This window comes from Arachis ipaensis, chromosome B03 (assembly GCF_000816755.2).
Source record: "Arachis ipaensis cultivar K30076 chromosome B03, Araip1.1, whole genome shotgun sequence".
Taxonomy (NCBI): domain Eukaryota; kingdom Viridiplantae; phylum Streptophyta; class Magnoliopsida; order Fabales; family Fabaceae; genus Arachis; species Arachis ipaensis.
The window spans coordinates 79,695,348-79,701,493 of NC_029787.2; positions in this window are offsets into that span (position 1 = coordinate 79,695,348).

Consider the following 6,146-nt stretch of genomic DNA (forward strand, 5'->3'; position numbering starts at 1 on the left):
CTCCGAGCTCCTGTGTGTGTTCCGCAGATCCCCTCATGTGCTTCTGACAGTGCTATTTCTGCTTCAGATCTGCTGAGACATTTGAGTAAAAGATGAGTATATCCTCGTCTGTATAAGGCTCCGTTAAGTAATGTAAAGAAGGTGGCTTGTCTTCAGAACCTTTTGACATTCTCGACGGTCTCTGGAATGTGTGATGTTTGTAGATAGTTTATGAAATCTGTTCGCCAATCACTTTCCTGAGTAACACTTAGCACATTTGTTAGGTCAATGCTAGGAGAGTTTATAGTAAATTGATGCAATGTAGATATCTCGGACTGAGTACTGCCGAGCTTAGATAAAATATCAGCTCTTTGGTTTTGTTCTCTTGGAATGTGTTGTATTTCAAATTCTTTAAATTGTGAAATCAAATTTTTTACTAATAATAAATATTTGGATAGAAGGGAGTCTCTTACTTGAAACTGGTCGTTTACCTGTTGAACAACCAACAAGGAGTCACAATATACCTTGATTGTGTATATTTGAAGTTCTAAACAAAGCTGAAGTCCTGCGACCAGGGCTTCATACTCGGATTGGTTGTTGTTGGCCTTAAAAGATAGGTGTAATGAGTGCTCGAGGACAGTACCATTTTCGGCTTCGAGTCGTATTCCAGCGCCACATCCTTCTTTGTTGGATGAGCCATCTATGTATAGAGTCCATTGTTTTGTGTGGTCCTCCTCCGAGGGTATCGTAAGTTCTGCAATAAAGTCGGCTAAAAACTGTGATTTTATTGCCCCTCTGGATTGATATCTGATGTCGAACTCGGACAGTTCGATTGACCACTTTATAAGTCTTCCTGCAATGTCCGGCTTATGTAGTACTTGTCGTAGTGGATGATCTGTCTTGACATTGATGACATGACTTTGAAAATAAAGTCGGAGTCTTCGTGCTGAGAAGACTAATGCTAAGGCCAGCTTCTCTATTCTCGGATAATTAAGCTTGGCATTGTGGAGTGTTTTGCTGACGAAGTAGACCGGTTGCTAAATTTTGCTTCTTTCTGTGACAAGAGCCGAGCTTATCGCCCAATTAGTAACTGAAAGGTATAGAAATAAATGTTCCCCTTGGAGGGGTTTTTGTAGAATCGGCGGTTGCGAGAGATTTGTTTTTAGTGTGTTAAAAGCTCTCTCGCAATCGTCGGTCCATTGAAATTTGTTTTTCTTTTTAATTGTTTGAAAAAAGGGATTAGACTTTAAAGATAAACAAGGTAAAAATCTTGATAAAGCAGCAAGCCTTCCTGTGAGGCGCTGGACTTCTTTGACGGTCTTAGGACTTGTCATTTCCAAAACTGCTCGGCATTTGTCGGGGTTTGCCTCGATGCCTCTGTTTGTTAACAAAAATCCCAAGAACTTACCACCTTGTACACAAAAAGCGCATTTTTCTGGGTTCAGGGGCATGTTGTAATGGCGTATCTGGGCGAATATTTCTGCTAGGTTGTCAAGATGATTGTTGCCGACTTTTGTTTTGGCGACCATATCATCTACATAAACCTCGATGTTTCTGCCAATTTGTTTGGCGAAAACTTTATCCATAAGGCGTTGGTAAGTCGCCCCTGCATTCTTTAATCCAAAAGGCATAACCTTATAACAGTAGTTTCCGAAGTCAGTAATAAAAGCTGTTTTACATTGATCGGAGGGGTGCATAAGTATTTGGTTGTACCCTGAATATGCATCCATGAAACTTAAGGTAGCATAACCGGAAGCGTTATCTACCAAAGAGTCTATAGATGGTAAAGGATACGAGTCTTTTGGACATGCTTTGTTTAAATCAGTAAAATCGACGCACATGCGCCACTTACCGTTTTATTTCCTTACCAAACCACGTTGGCGAGCCAGGTGGTAAATCTGATCTCTTCGATGAATTCGGCGCTTATTAGTTTTTGCGACTCTTCCAACGACGCCTTTCGCTTTTCTTCGCCGAGTTTTTGTTTCTTTTGTTGCACTGGCTTCGCAGACAAGTTTATAGCCAGGTGGTAAATCTGATCTAAAGATAGAAAACAAATAAAACATGGGTTGGTTAATGCCAAAAGTGAGGGTCTCAATTACATGGTAGCTACAACATGCAAGTGAGAAAACAATAGAAGTACATGGCAGATCAAGAGTGCAAAAATTTGCAACAATGGGAGGAGAGAGTGGGTAATGAAAGACAATGTAAGTTCGTGGCAATGCAAATGAAGTGCAAGTATTATAAAAGATTGGCATTGGCAGATAATTAATATCCTCCCACAGTGTAAAACAAGTTATTAAGCACCAAAGTAATTCAAGAAAAGATGTAACAGTTGAATAAGAACTTTTGAACACCAAAACTAATAAATTTAAAAAAAATAAAAATATGCAATGAATGAAAGTATGCAAATAAATTAAATAAAATAGAATGGGAGTGAGAGAAAATAAGAGAGGAAGAAGAAAGAAATAAGAAAAGATAAGAGAATAAGGATTCGGAGAAGAAAAGATAAGAAAATTGGCACTAATATGGATAGGTTGTGCGACGCTGGCAACGCGGTCGCGTGGGTGACGCGGTCACGTGGTGCGCAATAAGGTTAGGCGACGCGGACGCGTGGGGAACGCGATCGCGTGACTTGATTTGTGCTAGTGGCGCGAGTGCAGTCTCGCGGTCGCACAACTCTCTGTTCAAAACTTAGTATTGCAAAAATCCTAGGTGACGCGGTCGCGTGGTCAACGCGATCGCGCGGGTGGCCTTATTTCCAATATGACGAGGACGCGTGGGTGACGCGTTCGCGTGGCAGGGCTTGTGCTACTAGCACAGGTCCAGCCCAACTCCAGCTCAACTTTCGGCCATGCACCTTTTGACGTCGAAATCCTGGTCACGCGGCCGCGTGGGTGACGCGGTCGCGTGGGAGGCCATTATTCCCATATGACGCGGTCGCGTGGGGTGATTTGTGCCATTGGCACGCCTCCAGCGCTACTCCTACGAAACTCTCTATTCTTATTAATATTGTCTCCCATATCCTTGCGACGCGGACGCGTCGCTGATGCGGTCGCGTCACGTGCTCGCTTTTTTTTTTTTGTAATCTGAAAAATGCAGAATGCAGTGTTAATATGAATGTGATGCAAAACTCCAGGTTCAATAAAATAAAATAAAATAAAATAAAACTAGATAACAAATAAAACTAAATAAAAATGAAAAAAGAACAATCATACCATGGTGGGTTGTCTCCCACCTAGCACTTTTAGTTATAGTCCTTAAGTTGGACATTTGATGAGGTTCCTACTATGGTGGCTTGTGCTTGTACTGATCCAGGAATCCCCACCAATGTTTGTGATTCCAGTGTCCTCCGGGGTCCCAAACTAAGCATGTAAAGTCCTTAAGAAGCTTCAAACAGATTCTTAGGCTCCCGGGGTGACAAATATCAGAACAGATTCCAGGATCCCAAACTTTACTTTTACACCCATTTTTGTCGGGATCTGTATTTTTCCAGCCGGGTGATAAGTAATTTGAATTCTCGCTGCAGCTACCAAACAGCTTCCTAGACCCATTCAATTGAGCTTTATACCAACCTTTGCGTTTGAACTTAAAGCTTCCAACCATAATGAACCTTGCAGGACAATTCTTACCACTGGCCATCTTCCTCTTACTCTTAATGCCACAAAGAGCTCTAAGTTGACCATCCGTCTCCAGTAGCCCATATTCAAGTGGGATTAGAAAGCTATAGGATATGAATTTTATCCACTTGAGTGTTGTGAAGGATGATGGCAACTTAGGGGGAGGTGTTTTTAATGAAATTGCAAGCTCCACTCCCTTGTGCTCTTCTCTGATAATTACCACCTCTTTGCAGGCTTCTTCAATTTCAACCTCTTCCTCTTGGTAGCTTCCTTCCAATTTAATCTCCTCTTCATTGCTTTCCAAGGGCATGGGAGATTGTGCTTCTTCTTCTTGAATCTCCATCTTTTGGTCAACCTCTTCCAAGTCTTCAACTATGATATGCTTTGGAGGTTGTACACCCTCCTCAGTATCAATTTCAAACGTCTTGGAAGGGGGTTTTATGACTGGACTTTCCCATGGAGTTTCTTCATCTCCTAAGTCTTCAACCACTTCTTCTTCTTCTTGAACAATGACAGCTTCTTCTACTTGTTCTAGTACGAATTCATTCTCTATCTTGTCCACTGGGGCCTCTAGTATCTCCTTCATGCTATGTTCTTCACTAGACTGTCCACATGGGGCTGTGGCTGATCCTTGTGTATTTAAGCGTCTAGAAGCCCATTGAATCATTGCTTGCTCCAGTTGTTGAATGGTTGTTTGAAATTTAATTACTGTTTCTCTTAGGCGATCCTCCGCTTCTCGGGTTGCCGGACTTGGACATGATACAAAGGAAAGTGGTGGTGATTGGGAGTGATTGGATTGGAATTGGGGTGGTTCTATATATGGTTCATATGGCTCATAAGGTGGTTGGTATGGTGGTTGAGGGTTAGGGTTATATGGAGGTGAATGGTGGTAGTTGGCTTGTGAGTGTGGTAGTTCAAAGTTATGTTGAGGAAAGAGTTCATAGGCATATGGTGGTGGTTGTTGATAGTCCATTGGAGGTGGTTGTTGCCATGAGGGTTGATCAAATCCTTGTGGCTCCTCCCATCTTTGATTGTTCCAACATTGATGCCTGTTCTCATTGTAATTTCTTCTTCCTGCAACATTATTGTAACCAGACTCATAGCCAAAGGGGTGAGAGTTCATAGTAGCAAAATAAAAATAAAAATAAATTTAAATTAAAAGGTTATTTAAATTTTGAATTTGAAAATTAAATTTTGAAATTTGAAATTTTGAAATTTTTGAATTTTGAATTTTTGAAATTTGAAATTTTGAAAATTTTTAAATTTGAATTTTAAAAATTTTTAAATTTGAATTTTGAAATTTGATTTTTGAAACAAGATAAGATAAAATAAAAATTTTAAAATAAAAACCAATAACCTCTTAACTTAAGAAAAAGCAAAAATAAAAACAAATAAACAAGCAAAAATAAAATATTTACAATAACCAATAATAAGGCACACGTTTGCAATTCCCCGGCAATGGCGCCATTTTGACGTTGGGATTTTTGCCAGTAAAGAATGTCATAAAAACAGTCGCGTTGTAGATATAGTCTCTAAACCGACAAAAATCCCTTCGTACAAACGTTTTGGTTGTCACAAGTAACAAACCCCTTTTTAAATTGATAACCGAGTATTAAACCTCGGGTCGTCTTCTCAAGGAATTGCAGGGAAGTATGTTCTTATTATTCGTTATGAAGGTTGTAAATTGGGGGTTTTGGAAGTTTGGGCAATGCGCACAGGTATATTTTCGAGCAATAAAAATAAATAAATAACTGTAAAATAAACTCTTGGCAAGGTATGAGAACCGGAAATCCTGTCCTTGTTATCCTTATCAGATGTGATGAGAATTGGATTTTAATCCCACTTAGTTAAGTCAAGTGGACTAATTAGCTTGATCCTCAAGTCCTAGTCAACTCCTGTGGAGAGACTAGTGTTAGAGCAATCCTAGCTAAAGCAAAATCTGCCAATTTCAACCACTCCTGAGTTTGACAACTCAAGTGTTACCAATTACCTAACCAAAGCCAAAAGAAGAAAATATCTAAATTAAATTAAAAGCAAAGCAATCTTAAATCTGAAATACCTCAAATAATATTAATTAAGAAAATCATACCATGAATGTAGCATAAGCCAAATAGGCAACATAACTAATATAAGCATTAAAGTATCTGAACGTAAGAGATAAATATAAAGTAAAAGAACGTTGAACCTGGGATTGAGAGTCACTCCTAAAACTAAGAGAAATCTTAAATCCTAATCCTAAGAGAGAGGAGAGAACCTCTCTCTCTAAAAACTACATCTACTCCTAAAATTGTGAATTATGAGAGCCTCCTTATGAATGAATGTATTCTCCCACTTTATAGCCTCTAATTTGTGTTTTCTGGGCCGCAAACTGGGTCAAAAACAGTCCAGAATTCGCTGGTTTCGAATTTTGCCACGCTGGATTTTCGTCACTGCGACGCGGCCGCATGGATCACGCGGTCGCGTCGCCTAGCGTCAGTGAAACTATAGCATATTATATATCAAATCGAAGCCCCGGATGTTAGCTTTCCAACGCAACTGGAACCGCATCGT